The following is a 12,003-nucleotide window of genomic DNA, read 5'->3' on the forward strand; positions in this document are numbered from 1 at the left end:
AGAATGCTATTGTCCTTATAAATTCTAGGTAATTTGATACTCAACACATGAAATAATCGTAATGGGGAATTGATTGATAGGATGGCAAGTGAATGATGTTTAGAGCAGCTGAATATAGAATGGCTATATCCCCCCTCCCCCTCTGAAATTGTCAAGTGCATATGTAGTAGCTATAGCCCCCAGGTGTTGCTTGATTAAGGTAAAAGACAACTGAATCTGACAGACATGTTTCTGTCAGAGATCAGGTTTATGTGACAGCGACTGCTACGTTTCCTGCTATCCAAGCTTCCCAAGGGTGATCTATAGTATATTATGACACCTGAGACAGGTGGTTATCACTGAAATGTAGCTCTGAATCAAATCTATTAAGGCAGTTCTCAAACACTCAGCTTTGGTCTACCCCTGGTGTCTACATTCTTTTGGAAGGTTGTCTGACCCTATTCCTCTTGACATTTGGTTTTACATAGAGTTGATTCTTCATCCTCTATTTTGGCAACCAATCTATAGTTACCATGTCTTAAGTTGCAAAATTTAATGTGCAGTATCTGCAAAGCCTTGGTGCTAACTTTTAGGGGGCGTTCCCAACATCTTTCCATAGAGGTACTTCTAGAATCTGGCACCTAAAATTAAGCCAAAAACAAAGTTCTTTAATCAAAGTTAATTATACTACAATATTTCAGATATCTATTCTTCATGAAAATAGCAGAATATACCACAAATTACATATAATTAATCACACCCTCTCTCTCTCTCTCATTCACTCTGCACACTTAATACAAATCAAACTCATCACACAAAGGCCCTCTTTTACTAAGCCACAGTAGGGGTTTCTACCACAGCCTAGGGCGCTAATTGCTCCGACACTGCTCCGATGCTCTTAGCGGCGGAGAAGCAGCAGACCATTTGGCGCTCCGGACCACAGTAGAAACATCTCTGTGAATACAAACTACAATTAAAAGATATCTCCTTATAAAAGGCTCAAACTACTTGAAAACTTGAAAAAACCGTCAAAAGAGACAGTTTCTAGCAAAATACAGACTTCAATCTCCATGTAATGAATAATCTTCTCTTATCTCTTAGTCCACAGAGATAATGTTCACATAAGTCACAAAATGACTTTCACTATGGTGATAAAAATCACCCATCGGTGTATAGATTTAATATCCTGCCCCGGGCTAAAATTTAAGCTAATGCAGTTTCTTCAATTCAACACAGTTTTGTGTTTCACTCATGGCGTCATCAGGAGTTGAAATGCAATATTTATTCTTCAAACATTGTTTCCACAGTCCAGAACATGGCTGCAGGTGCCAGACTACAAATCAGAAATATCATGCATAACATATAAATAGATTCCTATCATAATCTCTAACTCCGTTCCAATCAAATACATATATTCTTCATACCTCTTGTTTTCACATCATGTCCTAGCCAAAATACTTCAGGCAAGGAAAGTAGTTAGTGCTATGCCGTTAGGTGCAAATGAGCAGGTACGCTGTCAACATATAGTGTATAACACTCCTCAATATTAGATGGAATAAGAGGCAAAAACACAACTTGCCTGTAGGAATGCCACATAGGAAACACACATACGCAGTCTTAGAGTCGGGATGGAGGCTCTGCCAGGGGCTAGCTCTGAGTCCCTTTTTATTATGCTTCTAAGCTAATGACATCATAGTAACTCCCTCGTTTACACATTTCATGAATGGTGGATACAAAGGTACATGCTTTTACATTGGTGGATACAAAGAAAGATACATGCTTATACATCGTGATCACCCTCCCTTTACCTCGTGCTTTTACCTCGTGATCATCCTCCAACTCAGCACTTAGACAAGGGCCTGATTAACACGTGGACAGTCGATGCTATCAGAAAGCCATGTCCCTTTCATACACACAGACAGATACACCCTCGCCCAATATGGAATAATCACAAACTAAAAATAGAAATATGTAGACAAAAGTTAAACTGAACTGCCAAGAAACCAGACTCTGCATACAATGCAATACCACAACACCACAAAAACAGTAATACATGTCCTATAATACTGTGCAAAATATAAAGACAGTAGATGTAAATTTGAAAAAATTGATACATAACAATCACCACTTTACAAATTAACAAATAAAAATAAAACAAATAATGAGAAATAGGAAAATACCATTTTATTGGACTAATCCCTATAAGCTCAGTCCTCATTCCCCCAAACCACCTGATTCCATCCTCACAAGCCTTGACTTGTTTTATATTGAACTTATTATATTAAAGTATAAAAAGAAACAATATTCTGTACAATTGTCAATTTATAAATCAGCGTCTTCTCCCCACTCTCTCTTCCCCATTTCCCTTCAGCGTCCTCAGCCCACTCTCTCTCCACTTTCCTTCAGCGCATGCACATAAAAACAAGCAAGTAATTTTATATCATTTTCATTCTATTCATTAATAGAAATTAAAGTCTAAATAATGCCAGTCACATAACAAAACATGATTTTACAAAAATAATTCCCTGCACAGACAAGCCTGCAAGGATTACTAGATGTCTTTCAGCAGCTCCCCTCCTTCCCTCCCCCTTACCTTCGTGGCCAAGTCAAAATGATCTACCAACAATAAAATTTTAAAAACACAAAGCACACTGTACGCAGAGAAAATGTTAATTATCATTTATATTCCGCGGGTTTTCAAAGTGGTCAAGGCAGATGACTTTATGCAATGTCACCTCAGTAACAACTATACAAAAATAGACAAATAAACCCCCTCCCTTTTTACTAAACCGCAATAGCGTTTTTTAGTGCAGGGAGCTGCGCTGAATGCCCCACGCTGCTCTGGACGCTCATAGGCTCCCTGCGCGAAAAACTGCTATTGCAGTTTAGTAAAAGGGACCCATAGTGCAAAATATAGACAGCATATATAAATTCTCAAAACGGACACATTTTGATCATTAAATTGAAAATAAAATCATTTTTCCTATCTTTGTTTGGTCTCTGGTTGCACTTTATTCTTCTGACTGTGCATCCAATATTTCTTCCCTTCTTTCAGCCTCCTGTCTGTATGCTTCCTCTCCTCCAGACCTCATTCCCTCCCCCAACTTTTTCTTTGTTTCACCCTGCCCCCTTCTTTCTTTCTCTCTCCATGCCCCCTTTCTTTCTCTATGTCTGTCTTTCTCTCTCTCTCTCTCTCTCTCTCTCTCTCGCCCCGTGCCCCATTTTTTTCTTTCTTTCACCCTGCCCCCTTTCTTTCTTTCTTTCTGGCTCCCTGTCCCCCCCCTTTCTTTCTTTATCCCTGCCCTCCCCCATGCCACCGCCATTGGGAAACATACTGCTGCCACCACCGCCAGGGAAAGGCTGCTACTGGCCATCGGAAACAGGCCGGCGCCGAATTCGCCCTGCTTCTTTTCCCACGGGCCGGCCAACTCTGGCTGCCCGACATCAATTCTAATGTCAGAGAGGACGTTCCGGGCCAGCCAGGCAGCGATTGGCTAGCCTAGAACGTCCTCTCCGATGTCAGAATTGACGTCGGACAGCTAGAGTTGGTCGGCTCGTGGGAAAGAGAAGCAGGGAGGGAGAACTCGGCGCCAGCTTCTTTTTGATGATGGCAATGGCAGCCTTTCCCTGGCGGCAGCCTATTCCATGGTGAGTGGCCAGCTGTGCACCCCCTTGGGCCGTGCACCCGGGGCAGACCGCCCCCCCCCTCCTCACCCCTCCCTTGGTACGCCACTGAATTCATAATATCAGGAAAATAACTAATTATTGGATATTTAGTCCACAATATTTAAGGAGATCAACAGGAAATAATTCAAATAAAGTAATACAAAGGAAGCAGCATAACTCTGTGTTACCTAGTGCTGGTATAGCAAGCTAAATATTATCGGCCACAATTGCTCTTCCTTCTCTCAATTCAATAAATTCCGAAAGCTATTTGGGTTCAAAAAATAAGTAACTCTTATGATAACATGTGTAGTGGGAGGAGTTAAGTTTTATTTGCATATGGGAACTTGTATGAAAATTTACCCAGGATAGATGGAAACCAGGGGAAAAAAACCTCAGCAGGGCAGTCTGCCATCATTGACTGTGTTTCTATTAGCTAGGTAAAGATAACATTGTTAAGCTGACAAGAGGGATATTCTCCTAGTGCACTGAACTCATGCTTTTCCTGAGCTCACTGAGTATTGACTCCATCCTTTCCTGAAGGTTGAGTGCCATACTGAACCTTGACTAGTATAGATCCCTGAAATGAGTACAGCGTTATTGTATGCTGTAAAGGTCAGACCAGCACTGGTTTTTCCACAGCTGTGGTTCATCGTTGATGGTTCTATTTTAAATTTGGTTGTCTCTTTCCTGATGTATACAGCAAATTCAAGTTTTGCTGCAGTAGTAGTAGTAGTGTGAAGAGTTTCAATCTTTGGGAAGCAGAGCTGAGACTGTGATGTCATATTTATTTATTTTATTTGTTCATTTTTATAGCCCTTTCTCCCCAAAAGGAAAAATTAAAAGATAAAAAAAACAACTAAAGATGTAGAAGAAAAAACTTGAAAATAAATTCAAAAATAAAAAATAAGGAAGGGAGACAGCACAGCTGATGACTTAACTGGCCGCCATCTTGAAAAAAAAAATGCCTCATTCTACCAATGCCTAAGAGCCAACCTCATCAGTGATGTCACAATGACTTGATTGTTCTGAACTCTCCTCTGCCCTCCATCCCAGCCAGCAGATTAACCGTTCCCTTTAACTGTATCCATGACATCCTGCTTGTCTTTCTTGGCTGTTTAGATTGTAAGCTCTTTTGAGCAGGGACTGTCTTCTTTGTGTCTCTGTACAACGTTGCGTGCGTCTGGTAGCGCTATAGAAATAATTAGTAGTAGTAGTCTACAAGTGTACATTCAGGAGTAGTTGCTTCCCTTCTTCTAGAGACAGTGCAAAAGATGTTATTGGTGTTTATGTCATTTACAATGACATAAAAAGAATAATTTCAAATGTGAATAGAGAGAATGCCAGCTGTGCTCTGCATATTTTGCCTGATATCCATTTTATCATAATCGGGTAAAATCTGCTTACAAGATTTATTTGCAGCCATTAGGGAAGAATTCACCATCCAGTTATAGCCTGGTGTATTAAAAAGTCATTTTTAAACTCACACAAATAAATCAGGAATCCAGACTTGGGCTGCGTTACTTGGTGGTATCCTTGACTGAGATGTCACATGGTCGCTGAGCGTAGAATGCCATTAGAAGGGGGAAAAAGACCATAAGGCAGTAACAATTGAGCAAGCTGTTAGTGGTGAAGCAATTCCTTCACTTTTCAACTTTTGGTTTTTTTTAACTTTGTTCAATGCCACTTTTCAAACACAAAATGACTGTAGGATGGAACTGCAAGGGGAGCAGAGAGGATACTGTTCAGCCCTGACTTTTCCCTCCAGTAAAGATAATTATATTAGCTGTATGTTGTATTAGTTGCATTGCTCTCTTCCTAAGTGGCTGTCTGTAATGTTCGCAGGCTTATCTCAGTGGTAAGCACAGAGAGTGGTGTTTATCCAGGTGCTCCTATGAGTCCACTGCAGTACAAAATGTTTTTAAGTAATCTAACTGCAAATTACAGAAAAAACAGGAAACATTGGTTTGGTGAGGAGTGGCCTAGTGGAACAGCTGCTGCCTCAGCATCCTGAGGTTGTAGAATTAAATCCCAGTACTGATCCTCATGACCCTAAGTAAGTCACTAAATCCTCCATTGCCCTAGGTGCAAAATAAGTACCTGACAACCACTTTGAATATGTAACTACAAAAAAGTGGTATACAAGTCCCATTCATTCTAAGTTTTATTTCAGTTCCTGAGAATACACTAGTGTTTCAGGTTTGTGAAAGTGCATCCTGATTAGTGATACACAGTGGCATAGAGTGGGTGAGAGGTGCCTGGGGTGGTGGCACCCCTCCCCTATTCTCTTCTCCACCGCCCCCCACCTCCACACACTCCTTCCCCGCCCCTTCTGCCTCTTCCCTTCCTCCGTACCTCTGTAATGTTCCTGGCGTGAGCAGCAACCCCCAAGCTGCTGTTGCATCAGCTCTTCCTCTGATGTTACTTCCTAGGTGCAGGTCCAGGACGTGATGTCAGAGGAAGTAGCTGACGCTGGTGCGACAGCAGGTTAGGGGTTGCTGTTCACGCCTGGAACATTACAGAGATACTGGGGAAGAGAATGCACGGCAGTAGGAGGCGGGGAAGGAGCGGGGAGGGGGAGGCAGAGAGGAGGATGGGTGCCTGTGCCCTCACTAAAATATCGCCTGGGGCAGACCGCCCCTGACCCCTCCTCCTTACTATGCCACTGGTGATATCTGACACTAGAAATCAAAGGAAGCCTGGAACTTAGTGCCAGTCTTTTCCAGTGTCCATTTTCAAATGTGATTTATAGAATTTCCCCATTTAGTGCTTAACTCATTACAATGACTATGGGCTCCTTTTTCTAAATGGCAATAGAAGTTTCTACCACAGGCCGATGAGGTAAATACTTCGACACTTGTAGGAATTCTATGAGCATTGGAGCACTTACCTTGCCGGCCTGCGGTAGAAACCTCTACCATCAGTTAGTAAAACCCAGTGTATGCTAGTTGAATATTGACTCCCTTTGGAGTTTTCTTTTTTTTTACTATAAAGACGTACAAATCTGTAAAAAAATGTCTTAAGATGCAAAAATTTGGCCGTCAATATTCAGCTGTCAGCAGCTCGCATTTTCATCACCGTCAACAGTGTTATTCCCAGATATTCCCAGTGTGTGGCACTAAGGCCCAGATTCTCTTTAGGGCGCAAATATTGGCAGCCGCCAATCGCATGTCAATCACGCGATGACGCCCTATAGAGAATCGCGCCTCCACGAAAGATGGTCACTGGAAATGTAGGCCAGGGTTTTCCAGGCCTACATTTCTGGCACTTGTCTCTGCCATGAATCGTGACTACATAGGCACTTTAGGCCGCCTAACGCCGCTTCCAGCATTAACCACGCCCAAAGCGGCATTCAGCAGCCTAAAGTGCCCATGTAGGCGCAATTCCAGTGCATATTATGTAGGCGCCGGTATGTGCTATAACAGTGCCATTTTTTGCTATTTTGCTTGTTAATTTAGGTGCCAGTAGGACACCTTATTGAGAATGTCCCCCTAACTGCAGTAATCTGCAGGACTTAGCTGGTTAAGTGCCACAAAATATTAGCAGCTAGTCCCAGCCGAGCAATTTAATCAGGTGAATATCGGGCCCTTGCTGTTCTGAGCCTCTTCGAAGCTTCATGACATAGGGATAAAACATGCGTTATCTCTAATCTGGACTATGTTAATGCCCTATATAAGGGAGCTACTAAGAAATAAATTAGGCACCTACAAATAATCCAAAATACTGCCATCAAAATCACTTTCAATGCAAAAAATTTGATCACGTCACGCCTCTTCTGGTCCAAGCACATTGGCTTCCTATCAAGCACCGGATCACCTACAAAATTATATTGCTGACATTTAAAACAAGAAAAGCAGGGCAGCCTGAATTCATCAACAGACTTTTGATACCTCACTCCCCTCAGCACACACTTCGATCATCTAACCAAAATCTGCTTGCAATCCCTTCATTAAGACACATTAATAACGGGAGAAACAACATCTTTTCCATCACCGCCCCCTCGCTCTGGAACTCAGCTCCGAACTATTTAAGAGAGATCACAACATTAGATCATTTTAAGTCCTGCCTAAAAACATTTCTCTTTAAAGATGCCTTCGGAGTATGACCGTCCTTTTAAGACAGTTTTAATCCAATGCTAGTCCAGCCTTTCTGACAATTCCCTCTGTTCCCGCGTCCTTTTGTTTTTCCCTTTTTACGTTCTTTCCTTTACTATCTATTGTAGTTCTTCCTTTTCCTCTTGTGCCCGTCTGTTTAGGTCAGTCTTGTAAGTCTTGTTATCTCGTTTTGATGTTTCTTTATATTATTTGTAAGTTGTTGGTTGTTTACCTGTTTTACTTAAACCTGATGTAAAACCGCTTTGAATTTTGATAAGGCGGGATAACAAATTTTTAATAAACTTGGAAACTTGGATGTGTGGATACAATGCAGGAACTGACAAGTAGAATCAGGGAAGGAGATGATTCACAGCAAGGTGCATACCTTCACTTTCCAATATATATTTAAGAATAGAAACCGCATAACATAGTCAAATGGACACTGTGTTGACTAGCAAATATTCTACTACTACTACTTATCATTTCTACGTCACTACTAGACATTTGCAGGGCTGTAAGAAGAGTTTGAACTGCATGCAGAAATGCATAGGGAGTCAATGAAGTGACTTGAGGAGAGGGGTAATGTGGGCATAGCGACATTAGCGGAATACAAGACATTCAGTAGAGTTCTGAAGAGATTGAAGGGGAGAGAGATAAGAGCAAAAGAATTGTCATACTGGGACAAACCGAAGGTCCATCAAGCTTAGTATCCTATTTCCAACAGTAGCCAACCCAGGTCTCAAGTACCTAGCTAGATCCCAAGTAGTAAAACAGATTTTATGAGCTTATCCTAGGAATAAGCAGTAGATTTCCTCCAAGCCATATCAATAATGGCCTATGGACTTTTCTTTTAGGAAATTATCCAAACCTTTTTAAAATCCTGCTAAGTTAACTGATTTCACCATATTCTCTGGCAACGAATTCCACAGTTTAATTATATGTTGGGTGATTAAATATTTTCTTTGGTTTGATTTAAATCTACTACTTATTATCTTCATTGCATGCCCCCTAGTCCTAGTAGTTTTTGGAAAGAATAAACAAGCAATTCACATCTATTTTTTCCACTCCACTCAGTATTTTAAAGACCTCTGTCATATTACCCCTCAGCTGTCTCTTCTCCAAGCTGAAGAATTCTAACAGTTTTTGATTTTCCATCCTTTTTATCATTTTCGTTTCCCTTCTCTGTACATTTTCTAATTCCGCTATATCTTTCTTGAGAATCAGTTGAACCACTAGACGACTGAGGGATAAAGGGTGCTTTCAGGAAAGACAAGGCCATAGCGAAGGCCAGTGAGAAGCAGAGGTGATAAGGGTATGGATGAGTGTCTTAGCAGTGTGCTCAGAAAGGAAGGGTTGGATTTTAGTGATATTGTAGAGAAAGAAACAATAGGTTTTGACAGTCTGTTGGATATGTAAAGAGAAGAAGACAAATGAGTCAAAGGTTACCCCAAAGTTGGGAGCTGACAAGATAGGTAGGATGAGGACATTGTTCACAGAAATAGAGAACGGGGGAAAGGAGAGATAGGTTTAGGCAGAAATATAAAGAGCTCAGTCTTGGCCATGTTTAAGTTTAGATGGTGGAGAGACATCTAGGTAGCGATATCAGACAAGCAGGTTGAAACCCAAGACTGAATGTCTGTCAAGATTTAAGGTGTAGAGAGATAGATCTGTGAGTCATCAGCATAGAGGTGATACTGAAAGCCATGGGAGAAGATTAGATCACCAAGGGAAGAAGTGTAGATGGAGAAAAGAAGTGGTCCCAGGATAGAGCCCTGAGGTAAACTAGCCAACAGTGGGAAGCTGGTAGAGGAGGATTCACCACAGTATACACTATAGATGGGAAATGGAAAAAAGAGGGAAAAAAAACCATGAGAACCCAAGCAAGGATATTGTGTCGATGAGTAGGTGGTGATTTATTGTGTCAAAAGCTGCGGATCAAGAAGGATGAGGACAGAGTAGAGGCCTTTTGATTTAGCCATAAAAACAACGGAATTATACATGTAGGTAAAGCATGGGTGGATCATGGGCATGTGGCTAAGCAATGTACACATACACAATATTGGTTGTGTGTGTTACATGGTACACATAGGCACTCCAACTTAGGCCAGCCATAAGTGGGCACACCTCTAAATTTTGATGAACTAATATAGCTTTTCACTAATTTTCTAGAACAGCTTTGGTGCTGCTTCAAGCTGGCACAAAATTGGCTCTAAGCATGCCCCACTCTGGCAGCTACATCTTGGTATCACATTATAGAAGTGCTCTAATATTCTATATAATATGTGCAATCTCTTAGAGCCATCATCCCTTAACGTTCTCCTACACTCACTAGTAATTTCTCAACTGGATTATTGTAATTCATTATAGCAAGGTATCGCCCAAAAAGAACTTAGAAGACTATAAATCATCCAAAATAGTGCAATTAAACTAATATATAACGCTAAAAAATTTGACCATATTACGCCCCCTCCTAAGAAAATCACTCATAGAATCACTTATAAAATCTTACTGCTTGAATTTAAAACAAAAACCTCACACCTACCAGGTTTCATTGATAGATTACTCATCCCTTACTGCTCTCCGAGAACACTATGATCCAGTAATCAATTTCTCCTAAATGTTCTTTCCGTACAGCATTTATTCTATGACACCACTCGGAAACTAATCTTCAAAATTACTGCCCCTACCGTTTGGAACGCACTTCCTCTACACTTACGGGAAGAGAAACGTCTTGATAAATTTAAAACATTCTTATTTAGGGATGCATATGATCAGTGACATCACTTCCCCTCTGAAACTGCAATCTCCTGAGACTCCAATAAAGGAAGAGCATAGCATCACTCCCCCCCCCTCCGTGTTGTTCATCATAGTTCTTCTTTCTTATTATAATTGTAGTTCAGCCCTCCTTTCCATTTGTTCCTGTACTTACCCCCTCTTTTACTAAGGTGCACAAGCGCTAAACGCTAGCGCATCCATAGACTAATATGCACGCGTTAGCGTTTAGCGCATGCTAAATCGATTAGAGCACTTGGAGGGCTAATTGGTTAGCACACCTTAGTAAAAGAGGGCCTTAATGTTTATGTCTTTGGCATACTCTGCTAAAGTTTTTAAAATATTTTTACTCTCTAGTTTTGTACACCTCTTAGTTATTTCAAGCGGTATATCAGATTTTAAGAAAACTTGGAAACTTAACAGAATCCCCAACCCAATAAAATATTTAAAAGCCTTACGGAGCACTCCAAGAGCAAAATGAAAGAAGTAGTAAGGATAAGTAGTAAGGAAAGAAGTAGTAAGGATAAGTAGTAAGGAAAGAAGTAGTAAGGGGCTCCAACCATGGGTCAATAATGGCCAGGAGACATTAAAGTGTAGACAGAAGAATTTTATTTGATCCAGAGATATAATATAACAGACTCGACATGGTGCCATGTTTCAGCAGAAAATTGCCTGCTTCAGGAGTTATATCTGACCAATGCTTAATGGCATCTCAGATAAGATGCAGCTGGATAACACTAAGGTTTTTTTTTAGTCCGTCTTGGTGAAGCATCACTTCTAATTGTTTCATGCCCACAAAGTGCGATTGTAAATGCCATTGAGCATTGGTCATGGATAACAACTCCCGAAGCAGGCAATTTTCGACTAAAATATGGCATCATGTCGAGTCTGTTGTATTATATCTCTGGATCAAGTACATTTTCCCTGTCTACATTTTGGCCCTCTTTTACAAAGGCACGCTAAGCGTTTTAGCGCAGATTTAGCACACGCTGAATCAACCCGTGCGCTAACCGCTAATGCGTCCATAGGATAACATGCACAAGTTAGCGTTTATCATGTGTTTAGCACCTGCTAATATTTAGCACGCGCTAAAAAGCTTAGTGCATCTTTGTAAAAGAGGGGGTTTGTTTCCCAGCCATTATTGACCCACAGTTGGAGCCTGCCAATTTATCCCTACTTCCTTCTTTTGTTTTCTGGTTTTTAACTTGTACATACATACCTTAAAGTGAACCTGCTTCAGACAGTGGCATAGTAAGGGGTGGATGGGATGGGGGTGGACCGACCTGAGTGTCATGTTGGTGGGGCACCGGCACCCTTTCTCCTCTCTGTCCTCTCTGCCCCCCTCCACCTCTTCACACTCCTCCCCTCGCCATGTGCAGCCTCCCTTCCCTACCCCCACACCTCTAGTTGTTCACTGCCATGAGCAACAACTTCAACGTGTTCCTCGTGATTGTGTCAGCTCTCCTGCTGACATCACTTCCGGGTGCTGTGCATA

This window comes from Geotrypetes seraphini, chromosome 2, assembly GCF_902459505.1.
Source record: "Geotrypetes seraphini chromosome 2, aGeoSer1.1, whole genome shotgun sequence".
Taxonomy (NCBI): domain Eukaryota; kingdom Metazoa; phylum Chordata; class Amphibia; order Gymnophiona; family Dermophiidae; genus Geotrypetes; species Geotrypetes seraphini.